The following is a 19,985-nucleotide window of genomic DNA, read 5'->3' as shown; positions in this document are numbered from 1 at the left end:
AGACAGACAGACAGACAGACAGAGACCGAAACAGGCCGACCGAGGAAGAGACTGACCGAGAGAGTCAGACAGCCCGAGAGACCCAGGTAGTGTGACGCCCTGTTTAAATGAGACAACCGACAGGATGTCGGCGGGCAGAGCTGAGAGGGTCGTCAGTGACATGGGACACACCTGGGCCCGGGTATGTCCCAGGATAAATACACCTCTTCCTCATTCATTGAGGAGACTCTCTCCAAACAGACACACTGTTAGATTTGGGTTGTGGCCGGTTTGTTTTGGCACCTTTCAACACCCCTCATTATCACATTTGTGCACGCAACCACTCACTCACACTACTGATTACACACACACACCATTGTATTTACGTTACCTCAGATAATAAATATATTTTTGTTATTCCTAATCTCCACGTTATCTCCCTTTTTGTTACACACTTTGAGCCGGTTTGTGACAAGTGGGGGCTCGTCCGGGATCTTGAAGGTATTGTGTTTGGGAGAAAACGTGGAGTTAATGTTAAACTATAGGTGCTTTGTTTGCATCTTTTGTTACAGCTTGTTTGAGTTGTAATGTTTGGTGCCCAGTGTTGGTTGCCTTTGTTTGTTTGGTAAACTTGCCACTGTGGTGGATAGTTGGTTGTGTGCTGCATTGGAGAGAGTACATTGGTTAGTTTCCAGGCCCCTGCCCAGGCTGGAGACTCTTGCTCTACTCGCTGTTGGAACATCGTTCCAAGGAGGGGAGTACAATCGGCTGTGTACCTCAGTGGGAGATTTGGGTAGGGTAGTGACACTTACTACCCGGAGCTATAGCCTTTCTTTTTCCCCTGTTAGGCTTAGCGACGTGTTTCACTTTGGCATACGTTGGGCATGGTTATTTTGTTTTTTTGTGTGGTGTCTGTGGACTGAGCAGTTGTCTCGGGGGGACATCCGTGGCTTGGGGGAATCTGCCAGCGTGCTGGGGGGTTACTTCCTTGCCAGCGGGCTACAGTGTGTAATTACTCACCGCAAATCCGCACGAAGACTAGGGTTGAGTTTCTGTAGGTTTTGGGGAAGCGCCATATATCTCTTCTGGGTGCCAAGTGTGATTGTCATTTTTTCTTGTTGTGGTCTGGTGTGCTCAGCAGAGGGGAAGAGCGAGATGGGTTTTTGTTGTATTTACTTGTGACTATGGCGTCTAATGTAGACGAGTTCATTCGCTTTCCATCAGAGGAACTGTTAGAATGATGTACTTTAAGAACAGCTGTTAAAGATCGCTGAACACTACCAGGTTGAAATTAGTGATGAACATCTAAAAAGATTCTATTAGGGTGATATTGAAGGCCAATCTGATGGAGAGTGGTATTCTTGAAGTTACCACTGGGGCAGCCTCTGCCGAGGACTCGCCATCTCCCTGTTTCATTACAATGGCCGCTCCATCTGTTAGACCTAGTGGTCTGTCTTTTGAACAACAAAGAACTGCTTCTGTTACAAATAGAGCATGATCGTGTAAAGTATGAAAAGCAATTGGCATTTAAACAGGATTTGGAGCATGCAAAAATCAAGTTAAGCTCTCAGGGGAGAGTTTGTTCTGGGAAGGTGACCCAGATTTACCTAGGGGTCGCTCCTCTCTCGGTCATGCCCCGGACTATTGGAAACTTACTTGATACTTACTTGAAACTTGATACTGTTGGAAACTTACGTATGTTGCCAAAATGTAACGAGAAGGACCCTGAGACGTTCTTTTTGTTGGAGCTTGTTGCTGACGCGCTCTCTCGTGCGCCCTGTTCCTGAATGTCTACGTGACTGAACATTGTTTATTTTGTTTGGTATTGTCCTGTTCTGTCGCCTGCCTGTTCCCTTCTGGTCTCGTTTTCTTCTTTCCTCTTAAACGTTGCTTCCTGTGCGCAAAGGTTGCTGAGGTCTGGGGAGGACGAGGTTGGTTGGGGCAAGTGGAAGTGTGAACACGTACCCCCTTATGAATTTGGGACGCAGGCTGGGTCAATTTGGGACGCAGCCTGTGTCATTTACTAGGATCCAGGGCAGTATTTTGTTTGTGTGACTGGTATGGTGTTGCGGGGTCCTTGTTGGTCCGCGGTTTTATGGGGGGTATGACGACCCTCCCACTCCATCTGCCGTATTCTTTCTCTTGTTTTCCTTATTAGGATGTCGGCGGGCAGAGCTGAGAGGGTCGTCAGTGACATGGGACACACCTGGGCCCGGGTGTGTCCCAGGATAAATATACCTCTTCCCCATTCATTGAGGAGACTCTCTCCATACAGACACACTGTTAGATTTTGGTTGTGGCCGGTTTGTTTTGGCACCTTTCAACACCCCTCATTATCACATTTGTGCACGCAACCACTCACTCACACTACTGATTACACACACACACACCATTGTATTTATGTTACCTCAGTTAATAAATATATTTTTGTTATTCCTAATCTCCACGTTATCTCCCTTTTGTTACGGACTTTGAGCCGGTTCGTGACGAGCGAGACAGGCCCGGCCAGCGAGACAGGCCCGGCCAGCGAGACAGCCAGCGAGACAGCCAGACACAGACAGGCCCGGCCAGCGAGACAGCCAGCGAGACAGCCAGACACAGACAGGCCCGGCCAGCGAGACAGGCCCGGCCAGCGAGACAGCCAGCGAGACAGCCAGCGAGACAGGCCCGGCCAGCGAGACAGGCCCCGCCAGCGAGACAGGCCCGGCCAGCGAGACAGCCAGCGAGACAGCCAGACACAGACAGGCCCGGCCGAGACAGCCAGACAGACAGACCGGCCGAGACAGCCAGACACAGACAGACCGGCCGAGAGACAGGCCGGCCGACAGACAGACCCGGCCGAGACAGACAGGCCGAGAGACAGACAGACACAGACGCCGCCACGCTCTGGACAGACAGACACAGACGCCGCCACGCTCTGGACACACAGTGAGGAGGAGAGGAAGTGCTTTCACAGTAAGAGAGCAAAGATACACAGATGGAACAAGGCTCACTGCTCCATGCTGTGCTCTTCACAAATGACAGCGTGGTGTGTGTGCACAAACACACACACCAAAAAGGTGTGTCCGTGCCAGGTCTTGTTTGTGTTGGCTAAGGTTTAAGGGCTGAAATTAGGGGGTTCAACAAATCAAAGTTTTTGTCACATGCGCCGAATACAACAAGTGTAGACCTTACAGTGAAAGGCTTACTTACAGGCTCTAACCAACAGTGCAAAAGAGGTATTAGTGAGGGTTCTTCTAAGAACCTTAGGGCTCTTGGCACTGAAAATGTCCCCCCAAAAGGTTCTTACAAGAACGCCATAGGAGGTGGGGTTCATTGAGGAACCTTAGTTGGTGGGGGTTCTTGCAGAAACCGAACTGCCCAACTGAAACATTTCGATTTGAAAAGGACCGCAGATGCAGGCACCTAACTGAAATGTAAAGATCTCAATTTAAGGTACGGTTTGTCCCTTGTATGATCTAAATTGATTTTGTTTTATGATGATACCATCAATCTTTTCATATTTGTGCCAATCTTCTTAAACAGAAAATGCATGCAATTCAGTGGATATAAATCAACAGAGGTAAGAATATGTTGAAGGCTAGCTGTATTGGGTGCAGATGACAGAACTGCTCACTTGTGTCTGTAGGTATTCCAGAAGGCATGTCATGCAAATCACATTTACCATCCTCCTCCCTTACCTCTTCAATTAATATCCCATAGGCCTCTGCATTATGGACAAGGTATGTGTATGAAAACCATTATCAAAACTTTTCATTCACCACAAAAACCAAGGTATGAATTATGTCGTGTGCATCTTTTATAAAACATCTGTATAAATAATTATTTTTTCCCCACGAACTTCACCCTCCCTACACCTCTGAATAGAACAGGAAACCTGTTCAATCACCATGCACTGCAAAATCATCCTGGCTACGGATAAGGAGAACATCACCACGCCAGAGGATAAACCCACTGGACTTGGGGCTCTGCTGGGATTTTACCTCATATTTACATTTTTTCTATTCTGCTTTGCCAATAAAAGCATAATAAAACACTGAGAACTAAAATATTGTTATGCACATTATTATTCCTAATAATAAATAGAGGTAGTTAAAAAAAAAAAAAAAAATTGCCCCAAAAGGTTATTTGAGAATCCATTAAAATAACCCTTTTAAAGGGTTCTTGGAAGAACTTAGTGTTTCACCCAGTTTCAATTTGAAGAACCCCTAAAGGATAATCCAGGAACCTTTCCTTATTAGAGTGTATATACACCCAAGATATAATTGTGTTGTCATCTCCACTTGATGGGTGAATGTTCACTGTGTACGGTACACCTCCGTTTGTAAGTTCAATAGAGTAAATACCTACAAATGAACAAGGTAACTGCTGTTCGTTTGCTGGCCAGGCCCCTACAAGACAGACAAGTACTGTTCCATCCTCAGCGTACATTGCTAACATTATTGATGGTGTTGAAAAGCAGAGTAGCTGAGGAATACGTAGTCTCTCCTTGGTATACAGTAACATACTGTAGGAATCTCCACTTCCTTCATCCATTGGTTCTTCCTATTGTACATGTGTCTAGACACAAATCAACAAAAACCCCTAACATCATGGGAATAGGTCAAAAAATATGTTTGTCACATCCACCCACCAGATAGGTACAGTGACGTGTGTGGTTTTACAGAGTCCGCCATCGTAGTACGGTGCCAATGGAGCAAATAAGGGTAAAGTGACTTGCTCATAGGCACATCGACAGGTTTTTCGCCTTGTCGGCTCGGGTTTTTGAACCAGCGACCTTTCGGTTAATGGCCGAACACGCTAACCGCTAGGCTAGGTACAACACTCAAATATCCAACTGAAAAATGGCCTTGGCTGCACATCTTTTACAATATCTAATAAATGGAATTCCTTGAAAAATAAAATATGACAACAGTAAGTAAACTGCCAATTTTCCTCAACTCCAAAACAATTGCTTCCTCCCACCATCCTTCTGTTAAGTCTTCAGATCCCGAGGTAGAGATGAGCAGGAAAGGAGGGTACTATAGGGACTGGGGAAAGTGGGAACCTTAGCCAAACTGTCACAGCAAAACTCCAAACTGTTTTTGTCTGTATACAGATGAATACATGTCTAGGAGAGTGAAGTGTGTTAGCTGTTAGGTCATGTTCATTAGTCACAGAACGGATGAAAACTGACTGAAACAGGGAAAGACTACTTGGCGTTGTCCAAAAAGTTACCATATTTTTTTTCAGTTGCATGCCATAATGAACACAACCCTGGTGACTGTGTACTGCTGTGAGAGAGTCAGTTTCCAGTATGACATCATCTGAGATGAGCACTCCTCATGGGATGAGGTTTCTGGCTTTCTACCAAGGCCGATCATTTGTGTACACACACAGACACGAAAGGCTTTAACAGCCGGCCTTGTCCCCTCCACCTCCCCGAACAATGATCTGACAGGACATCAGTGAAAGCAATATGGAGGAAACCTATCCAGTCTGTCACCTTTCAGTGATCATGAAGGAAAGGATTTGGACTGCAGTGCATGTGACCTCTAAAAACCTCCCAGTCACGTTTGCTTCCTGCCAGAGAATGACAGCCATTCGAAACGCACATGTGCCGCATTAGATGGCTGTATCAATAGAAGCAGCAGCAACTAAAAGCTGGGTATTGGTTACCATGGGGAGAGGGGGATTTAGTTACCATCCCACCGTCTCGGTCTGCCCCATTAACAGTTACATGTAATGAATGAAAGAACTGGACGAGCAGAGAAAGACATCTGCAAAAGGCATCTAAACTACTAGACTAGAGCACTTTCCATTATTCCTTGAAAGAATAGGTTGGAGAGTGTTACCCATTTACAAACAATAACCAACACACATTAAGCACACACTCCCTAATAATACAGAAGGTATAGAAACGGTGACCCACTTCTATTGGTGCTTGCGCTCATTATATTAGCAGGCAGCAGGTAGCCTGTGTTCTCATTAAGTAGAGAATGGCAGCAGAGCACTCCCCTGGGAAGAGAGGGAAAGAGAGAGAGGGGGGAAAAGAGAAAGGGAGGGGGGGAGAAAGAGAGCAGAGGGAAAGAGCGAGAGAGGGACAAGAGAAAGAGACAGCGAGAGACCACCCCACTACCTGACCCTGATTGCTGCATTAGATTAAGAGGTAACAGTGGGTAAAAAGCAGAAATATCGCATAATGGGTAAAAATGCCAATAGAATAATGACTTCTGGTTGTTTACACCTATTAATTAAACATGGAGATAGATATCTTCTTCTTCTGTGTAAAGTACTGCTCAAATAAGCCAACAGGCCAAACCTAGTGATGCCACAGACAGAGGACATGTCCATTGGTCCAACTTCCGAAGTCGAGCATGCTTCTAAGAGATAAGCTTGATGTCTTTGTACAGTCGATGGGATGAGCTTCAGTTGATGTCATGTCGTGAGCCAGCCAATAGCGGCCTACGTCAACACTTTGGGCTGCTGTCCAAGCCAACAATCTGAGGGAGCAGGACAGACCGGCGTGAACTGCAAAATGGCCTTTTCCCTCCAGGGTTTTCCCTCTTGCCTTGTCTATGCCCTGGCAGCAGTCCTAGCCATGGTGCGATTCTAATTCTGCCACCATGCAGGCCAGCGAGACCCTGGCATCCTCGCCAGATGGTGCTGCAGGAGGTGAATGGAGAGAACGGGGACATTTGGAAGTGAGTGATGACTCTGGTTCCTGACTACACAACCAGCAGGCTGCACACACAGGGCCAAGGCACACCCTCCTCATCCTGGGACCACATCCCTCATCCTTGTCTTCCTACTGTGGGTCTGGGCAGGACCAGAGACTGGATACTACTAGAATATGCTTTGGCAAAGTGCTGTGAGGATTAGGATGTTTTGGTAGCCTCATAATATAAAACAAAAAAATGGTATGTTAATACAGACTGCTACTAATGTTAATGTTACTAATGTTGAGCTGCAACTGTTGTTATAGAGGAAAATAAATATAAAAATGGGAGTCCATCAAAATCAATAAGGTGCAAAAATGTGTAAAATCTCTTGTATCTAATGTTGTTTTTTTCCTCCTAATTTCAGTCTATTCAATGGCTGCAGAAATGCTGACAAATCCAAGGCTGGTAAAACAATCTTTCCAAATGTTAACATATTAGGGGCAATGCTAATAACTGACCATGTGAAAAACCTATTGGGAAAGTTTTGAGCAGATTGCGATTCAGCCAACAACTGACAAATCTCTTATTTGCAAAAATCAAACCCTTCTTTGTGAAATAAGAGAACAATTCACATTCGACGTGACTCGTTCTACCAAAGACAGTATAGTAGGAAGATAGGCTAAAACTGCTTCTCCAATTGAAATCCAGATCACAGTCATAGGTGATGTCATGGCGACGTTGTCTAGCTAAGATCATGCGCAGAAACACGGTTGTCTCCCAGATATAAAAGTCATTTTTGATGAGAAAAATATAAAATAAAAATAACTTCTCAGTTTGACACTTTCAAGGCTGGAGTAATAACATCTGCAACTACTAAAGACATTGGCTTGACTCTACAAAACATTAAGAACACCTACTCTTTCCATGTCATAGACTGACCAGGTGAAAGTCATAATTCCTTATTGATTTGACTTGTTAAATCTACTTCAAATCAGGGTAGATGAAGGGGAGGAGACAAGATAAAGGATTATTAAGGAGGAAACATGGTAAAATAAGGATTTTTAAGCCTTGAGACAATTGAGACATGGATTGTGTGTGTGGCATTCAGAAGGTGAATGGGCGAGACAAAAGATTTAAGTGTCTTTGAACAGTGGTAGGTGATAGGCACACCAGTTTGTGTCAAGAACTGCAACGCTGCAGGGTTTTTCACACTCAATAGTTTCCCGTGTATATCAAGAATGGTCCACCACCCAAAGGACATCCTGGCAACTTCACACAACTGTGGGAAGCATTGGAGTCAACATTGGCCATCATCCCTGTGGAATGCTTTCAACACCTTGTAGAGTCCATACCCCAATGAATTGAAGCTGTTCTGAGGGCAAAAGGGAGCAACTCAATATTAGGAAGCTGTTCTTAATGTTTTGTCCACTCAGTGTTGGTTGTGCCTTTAGATTTCAAGAAAATGAACTACTAAGGAATTATGTTTCAGCTCTCATTTACTTCTCTAACCCCAAACCCCAGCATGGTGTGTTTGGTCTGTTCTCAAGCGTTCTCGGAAGTCTCGCAATGTTGCGCCTCTGGGTTTTACAAACTCTGGTTCTACTGTAATCTCAGACAGTAAGTAGAAAATAACTAGTACAGTAAATAGAGAAAATAGGCCTCCCGAGTGGCGCAGCGGTCTAAGGCGTTACTATAGATCCGGGTTTATTCCCAGGCTGTGCCCCAACCGGCCGTGGCCCATAGGGCAGCGCACAACTGGCCTAGCGTCATCCGGGTTAGGGGAGGGTTTGGCTTTACTTGGCTCATTGCGCTCTAGCGACTCCTCATGGCGGGCCGGGTTGCCTGCGGGCTGACCCCAGTCGAACAGTGTTTCCTCCGACACATTGGTGCGGCTGACTTCCAAGTTAAGCTGGCGAGTGTTAAGGAGCACGGTTAGGCGGGTCATGTTTCGGAGGACACATGACTCCACCTTCGCCTCTCCCGAGCATGTTGGGAAGTTGCAACGATGAGACAAGATCCAAAATTGGGGAGAAAAATGCCAAAATATCTCAAATTTAAGATAAATCAGCAAAAAAGGGACAATCAACCTGTGCTTTTTTTGAGAGAGAGAGAGAGAGAGAGAGAGAGAGAGAGAGAGAGAGAGAGAGAGAGAGAGAGAGAGAGAGAGAGAGACATGGTGCCACAACACATTCCACACTCCCAAACTGGCAAAGCTAATCAGCTGGCCCAAAATGTCAAATGCAACTTGCGTGGAAAGAGTTGCGTCAGCTCCCACTCTCAGAGTTGTGGAGCGGTTTTAGGAGATGCTCCCCGCCAAAAAAACTCTGTTACGCAGCACTGAAAGAAACGCTAGGAAACTAATGTCTACTTTTGTGATGACACCAGGGAAAGTAGCAACACTTAACAGATTGAATAAAAACATCAAATGAGGGATCATGGATTGCCACAGTGAATAAATAGTAATCGCGTTATAGGGTCCACAGTGGATCAGTTACAGTATAATTTACTTGTTAAACTTCATAATAATCCTGCTCAATATCTTCTAAAAGACTTTGGAATGATTCAACAACCAACCATCATCACACCAACAATCTAATCATCTTCATGATCATTCATCTCACCATCATTTCTTTGATCTTGACTTCCTGACACCCTCTCTGACACTTATCATCCTGATTGTCAGTGTTATGGAGGACAAAGCTAAAGGGAATAGATCAAATTTACCCCTAACCACTGATACAGGGTCAGATATGTTGTCATCCCTAGGAACAGTTGAAACCAATGAAAGCCAAGCTATTTAAGGTGGGAGGCAAGAGAACTAAGAGCAGGGTAGAAGAAACATGGCTCTGATCCTAGATGTGTTGCGAGGGTGGAGAGAGAGAGAGAGGTGGAGGCGGCATGCAGGCAGCGTTGGTGTTGTCATTATCCGTGTAGCAGGTTGATTTATGACTGGCCTTACATAAAGCCACTCATCTGGAGGAGCCACACACACACACACACACACACACACACACACACACACACACACACGGCTCTCCACAGGGTAATAATGAATTCATCTCTTCCTCTCGCCCGCATCCATGTCTCTCACGTTCTTTGATTTGACCATTATTACATTGACAGAGAAGGGCAGGGAAGTCTATCATAAAAGCCTCTGATCGTATCCATCTTTGTCTGGCAATCAGGAAGACCAGCAAACTTAAAGACATTCTCCAGTGATTTTTGAACTTCATGGGTTTTTTTTTGGGGGGGGGGGGGCAGAACTGCAGACTTCAAGGAGTAGGTCTGATGGGGATTTGTGAGGTCGGCGGCCTCCACTCTTGCTTTTGAGGAACAATATAGGCGCAATAGAATACAAGAGGAAAGCCCCCCCCCACCATGTCATGACTGACCTGGACCACTATTGAGGTGAAAAGGAGACTGGAATGCCACTTTAACTCGATAGGATACTTCCTGAGTCAATGCAAAATGTATGCAAAAGTACCGATCCTCAGTCATAGACCTCACCTAGCCACAGACTGCATATCCACAACAAGACTAAGGCTGCATCTACTGCGTCTAAGATTTAGGCCACAAAATGCACCATTACAACTACTTACTACTGCTCTGTAAGTACTTTAGTCTGGAAATGGGCAGTGCTCCACAGGCCAACAACCACCTAACTCAGAGAGACAAATACCTTCAGAGACAGACAGGACAGGAGTGGATAGATAGTGCTGATTTGGGAGTGCGTCTGGTCTATAATCCTACTGTTTGGTGCTCACTGCGTTCTGTTGTGGCTGTCCCACCCAATCACACACAGGCACCAGGCAGCGCTGGGCTGGGCTGGGGAGGCTGGCTGGGCTGGGGAGGCTGGGCTGGGCATAGAGTTGGAGAGGCAAACAACAATGATAAAAATAAACTAAGGTGGATGTGCATAATTATCTGCTTTCTGTGAAACTCCCAAATGTGTGTTAGCATTTCTGTGTATGAGTTTAAGTGGAGCAGAGCAGAAGAATGTTTGTCTCGCCAGAGCAAAACTAATCAAAAGACTCTTCTTCTGCAGTAGTTAGAAAAATATACAAGTCTGCTGCTGATAACTTCCATCACTACTCACTAGCTTATCCCACTGTGCTAGCAATGATGGCAGGCAAATGTGCAGTTAGTAGTAGACCCCGCTGAGACCATTTCTGCTCTCAGCTACAGTACCTCCTCCTCCGTAAGACAGGCCAGGGTAACACTTTATATAAAGTTGCTCTTTTACATGCTCTTACTACACTAACAACATAATCACAGCCCTAGCGCCAATCCCATACCAGCATCATCCCCTAGGGGCAACTCTGGTGGGGAAACAGTCATCAAATCATCCCATGTAGTTTGCAGCAGGGTTTGTGCCACACAGTCTGCAGCGTAAACTAAAAGGAGCCTACTGTCTGCCTGCTTGTGCTTTTCACCCTCATTTGCCCTCTATTCATCTAGAGTCAACATAATGGAGTGCTTATGGCTAATTGGAGAGCTAGAGTGTTCCACAGAGGGAGACGGGACGTTTCATACATATCAATTGAGCAATTCTCAAGGCTGAGACCATGCATAAAATATTATGAGAGAAGTAGTTTGGCCAGTAGTATTCCTTGTCCGGGGCTGTGACCTTGTGTACAGGCCCTGTTTTACAGTGTCAGGATCATAAGCGAGGAAACAGAACATAGCATTAAGGCCAGGTGGAAAAGCACAGAGCTGTTACTTTAGCAGCTGGTAGTCCGAGTTGCTGACAGAACAGGGCAGGGGGCAGTCTGGTAGGGTTACGGCTGGGGGACGTCTGGTAGGCTTACGGCAGGGGGCCGTCTGGTAGGGTTACGGCAGGGGGCCGTCTGGTAGGGTTACGGCAGGGGGCAGTCTGGTAGGGTTACGGCAGGGGGCAGTCTGGTAGGGTTACGGCAGGGGGCAGTCTGGTAGGGTTACGGCAGGGGGCAGTCTGGTAGGGTTACGGCTGGGGGCAGTCTGGTAGGGTTACGGCTGGGGGCAGTCTGGTAGGGTTACGGCTGGGGGCCGTCTGGTAGGGTTACGGCTGGGGGCCGTCTGGTAGGGTTACGGCTGGGGGCCGTCTGGTAGGGTTACGGCTGGGGGCCGTCTGGTAGGGTTACGGCTGGGGGCCGTCTGGTAGGGTTACGGCAGAGCACAATAAGGGGAATGCTGCTTATACTGTATGTATCACATCACATGAAAATACAGTCATATATCCCAAAGTGTTTTGTCAATCTGTTCTGTGTAGCTTCATTTGGGAATAAACTGGTCTTACTCACCTCAGTTATGACATTAAGTAAGCTTGCCACACAAGGCTAGAAATCAACTGTGATGATTCAGAGCAAGACCTACGCCCTAAGTGCATTGGACATGGAATACACTGGATTCACACAAAAATATGCCTTACCTTCAGAGTTGCATTATGGTTGGAATCCATCATATAGGCCAGGGACAGGATATGGGAGAAAAGAAGAGAGACATCAATCAATAGATGTGACAGATTTGTGATAATTAATCATTAGATGTTGGGTTGACAAAGTTCGACAGTCGGTAGGGTTCAACTTCCTGTGGTACTAATAAAATAAAAGGTTAAATAAAATAAATGACGATATCCATAGCCAATTCCTCGAGTCCAGCACAAGTCATTATTCCTGTGGGGTGAGAGCAGTGCTTTTTAAAATTGATTTCACACGGCGAAAGTACAATACCAATGTACTTTGAAACAAAACTTCCTTAAAACAAGCCTCTATTTGCATAATGTAGCATTTCAGAGAACATGATCTGAATGATTCATGAGTCCGTCGCAAAGTGTTGCAAGCTGTCAAAATATGATTTATCACGTCCATGTTTCCATATGGTTGACGTTTTAATATTTTGGCATTCTGTCAGATGTCAGAAAGCACGGCAATAGATTGTGAGGGTTTTTTATAAATCTTTAGGCAATATGAAGTCTCCACATAAATGCTTTGTTGGGAAGAATTACAGCCAGTATTTGAATGATATTTTGCGATGGATATCCTTGATGTATCTGAGCAAACTTGAGGGGTAACAAACAAAAATGCTTATGAGAGAATATTTAGCAATAGTTAATGTTTTTACTGCAAAGCCATGTCCGGCTTTCCTCAGTGTGCACAATATTTCCTCAGAATGTGTAAAGTGAAAATGTTATATTAGCTAACTTATATTGCCAGCCAGCATGACAGTAGTTAGCTCTTCTCTCTTTCTATTGAGTTTATCTAAGCGTGAGAGGTGCGGTCTTCAGTCCTCTGAATCTGCTGACTACTGGAAGTTCAATTAAATGACTAATCTGGTTGTCCATCCACCTTCCCGTCTGCCACGGCTGTAGTTTTGGATACTCAGTTGTTCCTGGCAGAATAAGCAGCTTGAACAAGACTCACTGCTGTGCAATGGGCCTGTACCGCTTGTTTGTGGTTTTATTTATTTCACCTTTATTTAACCAGGTAGGCTGGTTGAGAACAAGTTCTCATTTACAACTGCAACCTGGCCAAAGTAAAGCAAAGCAGTGCAACAAAAACAACAACACAGAGTTACACATGGAATAAACAAACATACAATCAATAATACAGTAGAAAAATCTATATACAGCATGTGCAAATGAGGTAGGATAAGAGAGGTAAGGCAATAAATAGGCCATGGTGGCGAAGTAATTACAATATAGCAATTGAACACTGGAATGGTAGGATGTGCAGAAGATGAATGTGCAAGTTGAGATACTGGGGTGCAAAGGAGCAAGATAAATAAATACAGTATGGGGATGAGGTAGATTGGATGGGCTATTTACAGATGGCCTATGTACAGGTCCAGTGATCTGCTCTGACAGCTGGTGCTTAAAGCTCGTGAGGGAGTTAAGAGCCTCCAGCTTTAGAGATTTTTGCAATTTGTTCCAGTCATTGGCAGCAGAGAACTGGAAGGAGAGGCAGTCAAAGGAAGATTTGGCTTTGGGGGTGATCAGTGAGATATACCTGCTGGAGCGGGTGCAATAGGTGGGTGCTGCTATGGTGACCAGTGAGCTGAGATAAGGCGGGGCTTTGCCTAGCAGAGACTTGTAGATGACCTGGAGCCAGTGGGTTTGGCGACGAGTATGAAGCGAGGGCCAACCAACGAAATCATACAGGTCGCAGTGGTGGGTAGTATATGGGGCTTTGGTGACAAAACGGTTGGCACTGTGATCGACTGCATTCAATTTGTGAAGTAGAGGGTTTGAGGCTATTTTGTAAATGACATCGCTGAAGTCGGGGATCGGTAGGATGGTACATTTTACAAGGGTATGTTTGGCTGCATGAGTGAAGGATGCTTTGTTGCAAAATAGGAAGCCGATTCTAGATTTAATTTTGGATTGGAGATGTTTGATGTGAGTCTGGAAGGAGAGTTTACAGTCTAACCAGACACCTAGGTATTTGTAGTTGTCCACATATTCTAAGTTAGAACCGTCCAGAGTAGTGATGCTGGGCGGGCGGGCAGGTGTGGGCAGTGATCGGTTGAAGAGCATGCATTTAGTTTTACTTGCATTTAAGAGCAGTTGGAGGCCACGGAAGGAGAGTTGTATGGCATTGAAACTCATTTGGAGGTTAGTTAACACAGTGTCCAAAGAAGGGCCAGAAGTATACAGAATGGTGTTGTCTGCGTAGAGGTGGATTAAAGAATCACCAGCAGCAAGAGCGACATCATTGATGTATACAGAGAAAAGAGTCGGCCCGAGAATTGAACCCTGTGGCACCCCCATAGAGACTGTCAGAGGTCCGGACAACAGGCCCTTCGATTTGACATACTGAACTCTATCGGAGAAGTAGTTGGTGTACAGCTTTTTTACTCGCTTTGAGGACAATACAGTGCCACTGACACGGCTCGCTACCAAAACCTGCGGGCTCTCCTTCACTGCAGCCAACGTGAGTAAAACATTTAAACGTGTTAACCCTCGCAAGGCTGCAGGCCCGGATGGCATCCCCGGCCGCATCCTCAGAGCATGCGCAGACCAGCTGGCTGGTGTGTTTACAGACATATTCAATCAATCCTTATCCCAGTCTGCTATCCCCACATGTTTCAAGAGAGCCACCATTGTTCCTGTTCCCAAGAAAGCTAAGGTAACTGAGCTAAAATGACTACCGCCCTGTAGCACTCACTTCCGTCATCATGAAGTGCTTTGAGAGACTAGTCAAGGACCATATCACCTCCACCCTACCAGACTCCCTAGACCCACTCCAATTTGCTTACCGACCCAATAGGTCCACAGACGACGCAATCGCCATCATACTGCACACTGCCCTAACCCATCTGGACAAGAGGAATACCTATGTAAGAATGCTGTTTATCGATTACAGCTCAGCATTTAACACCATAGTACCCTCCAAACTCGTCATTAAGCGCGAGACCCTGGGTCTCGACCCCGCCCTGTGCAACTGGGTCCTGGACTTCCTGACGGGCCGCCCCCAGGTGGTGAGGGTAGGTAACATCTCCATCCCGCTGATCCTCAACACTGGGTCCCCACAAGGGTGCGTTCTCAGCCCTCTCCTGTACTCCCTGTTCACCCACGACTGCGTGGCCATGCACGCCTCCAACTCAATCATCAAGTTTGCAGACGACACTACAGTGGTAGGCTTGATTACCAACAACGACGAGACGGCCTACAGGGAGGAGGTGAGGGCCCTCGGAGTGTGGTGTCAGGAAAATAACCTCACACTCAATGTCAACAAAATAAAAGAGATGATTGTGGACTTCAGGAAACAGCAGAGGGAGCAGCCCCCTATCTACATTGAAGGGACAGTAGTGGAGAGGGTGGAGAGTTAAGTTCCTCAGCGTACACATCACGGACAAACTGAAATGGTCCACCCACACAGACAGCGTGGTGAAGAAGGCGCAGCAGCTCCTCTTCAACCTCAGGAGGCTGAAGAAATTTGGCTTGTCACCAAAAACACTCAAACGTTTACAGATGCACAATCGAGAGCATCCTGCAGGGCTGTATCACCGCCTGGTACGGCAGCTGCTCCGCCCATAACCGGAAGGCTCTCCAGAGGGTAGTGATGTCTGCACAACGCATCACCGGGTGCAAACTACCTGCCCTCCAGGATACCTACACCACCCGATGTCACAGGAAGGCCAGCAACCACCCGAGCCACTGCCTGTTCACCCCGCGAACATCCAGAAGGCGAGGTCAGTACAGGTGCATCAAAGCTGGAACCGAGAGACTGAAAAACAGCTTCTATCTCAAGGCCATCAGACTGTTAAACAGCCATCACTAACATTGAGTGGCTGCTGCCAACATACTGACTCAACTCAAGCCACTTTAATAATGGGAAAATTGATGTAATCAATTTATCACTAGCCACTTTATATTATATAATGTTTACCTAACCTACATTATTCATCTCATATGTATATACTGTACGCTATACCATCTACTGCATCTTGCCTATGCCGTTCGGCCATCACTCATTTATATATTTTTATGTACATATTCGTATTCATTCCTTTACACTTATGTGTACAAGGTAGTTGTTGTGGAATTGGTAGATTTCTTGTTAGATATTACTGCATGGTCGGAACTAGAAGCACAAGCATTTCGCTACACTTGCATTAACACCTGCTAATCATGTGTATGTGACAAATAAATTTGATTTCATTTGAACCAAGCAAGCCAATCATTTGAGAAACCAAGGCTGTTGAGTCTGCAAATAAGAATGTTGTGATTGACAGAGTCGAAAGCCTTTGCCAGGTCGATGAATACGGCTGCACAGCAATGTCTCTTATCGATGGCAGTTATGATATCATTTAGGACCTTGAGCGTGGCTGAGGTGCACCCATGACCAGCTCTGAAACCAGATTGCATAGCAGAGAAGGTACGGTGAGATTCGAAATGGTCGGTAATCTGTTTGTTAACTTGGCGTTCAAAGACCTTAAAAAGGCAGGGTAGAATAGATATAGGTCTGTAGCAGTTTGGGTCTAGAGTGTCTCCCCCTTTGGAAAGCTGCCGCGGTCATCCCCCTCTTCAATCTATGGGAATCTCAGACAATACGAAAGAGAGGTTGAACAGGCTAGTAATAGGGTTTGCAATAATTTCGGCAGATAATTTTAGAAAAAGAGAGAGTCCAGATTGTCTAGCCCGGCTGATTTGTAGGGTTCCAGATTTTGCAGCGCTTTCAGAACATCAGCTATCTGGATTTGGGTGAAGGAGAAGTGGGGGAGGTTTGGGCGAGTTGCTATGGGGAGCGCAGGGCTGTTGACCGGAGTAGGGGTAGCCAGATGGAAAGCATGGCCAGCTGTAGAAAAACGCTTATTGAAATTCTCAATTATTGTGGATGTATCAGTAGTGACAGTGTTTCCTAGCCTCAGTGCAGTGGGTAGCTGGGAGGAGGTGCTCTTATTCTCCATGGACTTCAGTGTCCCAGAACTTTTTTGAGTTTGTACTACAGGATGCAAATTTCTGTTTGAAAAAGCCAGCCTTAGCTTTCCTAACTGCCTGTGTATATTGGTTCCTAACTTCCCTAAAAAGTTGCATATCACAGGGGCTATTCGATGCTAATGCAGAACGTAGTACTGGGGCCTTGGAAGCAAAAGAGGAATGACAATCGAAACATAATAAATTATATATGATACGAAACAGGGTTTCCATTTTTTTCATGATGTTCTGCAATCTGCACTTCTCTGTCCATCCACCCACCCAACCATAGTACACACTAGTCTTCATCATGGTGGATGAATGTGGCTGGATACAAACCTGAAATCGTGTTCTTTTCACAAATTGAAATTATCTGTGAATCAGTTTTGCGCTAGAGAGAGACACTCAGTTCTTCAGCTTCTACTTGAAGAAAGTGTTTGCAGTGAATGTCTTAAGAAGCTTGGGATACCAAAAAAGTCCCATATTTTTCATTTATTTTTTAAGTGACAATGTTTTAAAGAGAACTCCCACTAGAAGAGGATCAGGTAGGGTTCATAGACCACTCCCAACACACCAAGCTTGTTTTAAAAAATTGGAATGAAAGTTGGACGGGTGAAATGGTTCTTCTCAGAGCATCTACAACCCTTCACACCATGCAATTGCAGTCAGGGACCTTGTTATGAATGCAGCAGAGACAATACAAGACATTGATTGGCCCCTCCTGAACAGCTTTGAACTGCAACCAAGCGCTCGCTGCATGACGTGTGACACCTTAAGAACACTTCTATCTACAGTAACATTTCTATGGACATTCATTTGTTCATCGAGGCAGTGCCATGAGGACAGGACAGAGTCAGATGGCCCTCTGGATGGTCTGTCCTCAGGCTACTGCCACCCTATCTGACAAGATCACATGTCTTTGTCAGGAATAAGGGTGTCTGGGAGGGCTGTAAACAACAGGAGTCAGGGAGTCATAGCGCCACTAGTCAGTGTAATAGGCGAGTCATTACTTTGAGTGAAGATTGAGGAGAGATCGGGGAGGAGCGATAGAGACAGTGAGAGCATGAGAGAGGAGGGGGTAGTTAGCAGTAGCAGTTGTGTGAAATGGCCCTGTCAGGCAACTAGGGTGGGGGGGGCTGCTGAGGTGGAAGACTCCTCTACCACCCCCATTACATCCCATTCATCAAACCCCTCAGGGCTTCGCACTCAACAGCCTTACTTCCTTCCACCCAGGCAGGCGAGGGGGATGTGCAGAGAGGGAGCTTCACACCTCCAGGGAGCCCCTCGACAGAGACACCCTCCCTGGCCAACTTCTTCCTTGGCAGTTACATAACAGGCAGCCGTGCCTACTTACCACCCACCAGCAGCATCGCTCTGTCCTCAAAGACAGTTATATAGACTGAGATCCACTTATAGAGGGAGATAGATAGGGATGCACAAATATAGATATATCGAGAGTGAGCCCATGGAAGTCGCATGTCTAACACAAACTGACAGGTAGGTGAAGGCCGTGAGGTCGAAACGTTGGTACAAAATAAATATGTTAGGCCTTTATTAGGCAAGTTTGCGCAGTGGGCGGGACTTCTTTTGCTTTATACTCCTATTGAACATTTCCTACTAGGCACCTGCAAAACAATCCCGACATGTAACTACTGAGGGTATTTTACTGTGATTCTGGAAAACCTTGATACTCAGTATTTGCATGGACAGAGGAGGCTCATGTTGTTCAACCTCCGTCACCAATGGTACCAGTGGTCCCGTGTGGCTCAGTTGGTAGAGCATGGTGTTTGCAACGCCAGGGTTGTGGGTTCGATTCCCACGGGGGACCAGTACCGAGAAAGAAATGTATGCATTCACTACTGTAAGTCGCTCTGGATAAGAGTGTCTGCTAAATTACTTAAATGTAAATATATGCCAGAGCTCCAAGGCTCTGTACAAATACTATAAGTGTTAATGGTGTTCTCTCCACCCCAACTAACCACACACACAGCAGGCAAACTCTTGAGCCCTCTCCCAAATTACACATTCAGAGAAGACGAAAGACAAGACAGTGGTGGCTAATTGAGCCAATTCCTAACAAAATATCTTGCAAATTGAGATGAAAAGGGCCCCATTGTCTTCATGCACAAACCAAAGCCAAATCTTTTGACCAATACAGTCCAATTTCCCCAACCCTAAGGGTTATGGCACCACTTGTTCCTGAGCTGTACTAGAGTAGACTCTGAGCTGTACTAGAGTAGACCCTGAGCTGTACTAGAGTAGACCCTGAGCTGTACTAGAGTAGACTGAGCTGTACTAGCGTAGACTCTGAGCTGTACTAGCGTAGACTCTGAGCTGTACTAGCGTAGACTCTGAGCTGTACTAGCGTAGACTCTGAGCTGTACTAGAGTAGACCCTGAGCTGTACTAGAGTAGACCCTGAGCTGTACTAGAGTAGACCCTGAGCTGTACTAGAGTAGACCCTGAGCTGTACTAGAGTAGACTCTGAGCTGTACTAGCGTAGACTCTGACTGAGCTGTACTAGCGTAGACTCTGACTGAGCTGTACTAGCGTAGACTCTGACTGAGCTGTACTAGAGTAGACTCTGAGCTGTACTAGAGTAGACTCTGAGCTGTACTAGAGTAGACTCTGAGCTGTACTAGAGTAGACTCTGAGCTGTACTAGAGTAGACCCTGAGCTGTACTAGAGTAGACCCTGAGCTGTACTAGAGTAGACCCTGAGCTGTACTAGAGTAGACCCTGAGCTGTACTAGAGTAGACCCTGAGCTGTACTAGAGTAGACTCTGAGCTGTACTAGAGTAGACTCTGAGCTGTACTAGAGTAGACTCTGAGCTGTTCTGTATGGTAACGCAAGTGTCATAATTCTCTTTTTTATTTAACCTTACAGTATTTTCTGTGAGGCTAGCCGTTTGCCCCTGTGTGTGTGAGAGAGAGAGATGGCAGAAAAGAGGAGAGCTCATCTTCTGAGAGCTTT

The 19,985-nt window shown here is 45.9% G+C and overlaps 1 protein-coding gene and 1 non-coding gene across 2 annotated transcripts in view; one reads left to right on the top strand and one right to left on the bottom strand.

The window, feature by feature from the left end:
* The window catches only part of LOC106569352 (arf-GAP with GTPase, ANK repeat and PH domain-containing protein 3), a 285,633-nt gene that overhangs the window by 246,792 nt on the left and 18,856 nt on the right, over nucleotides 1–19,985 (bottom strand). The window lies entirely within an intron of this gene.
* Nucleotides 18,767–18,842, top strand: trnaa-ugc (transfer RNA alanine (anticodon UGC)). Its single transcript has one exon. It is a non-coding gene; the product is annotated as a tRNA-Ala (tRNA).

The sequence above is a fragment of the Salmo salar genome, chromosome 14 (genome assembly GCF_965601325.2).
Source record: "Salmo salar chromosome 14, fSalSal1, whole genome shotgun sequence".
NCBI classification, from domain to species: Eukaryota; Metazoa; Chordata; class Actinopteri; order Salmoniformes; family Salmonidae; genus Salmo; species Salmo salar.
This window is presented reverse-complemented; position numbering and strand designations above follow the sequence as displayed.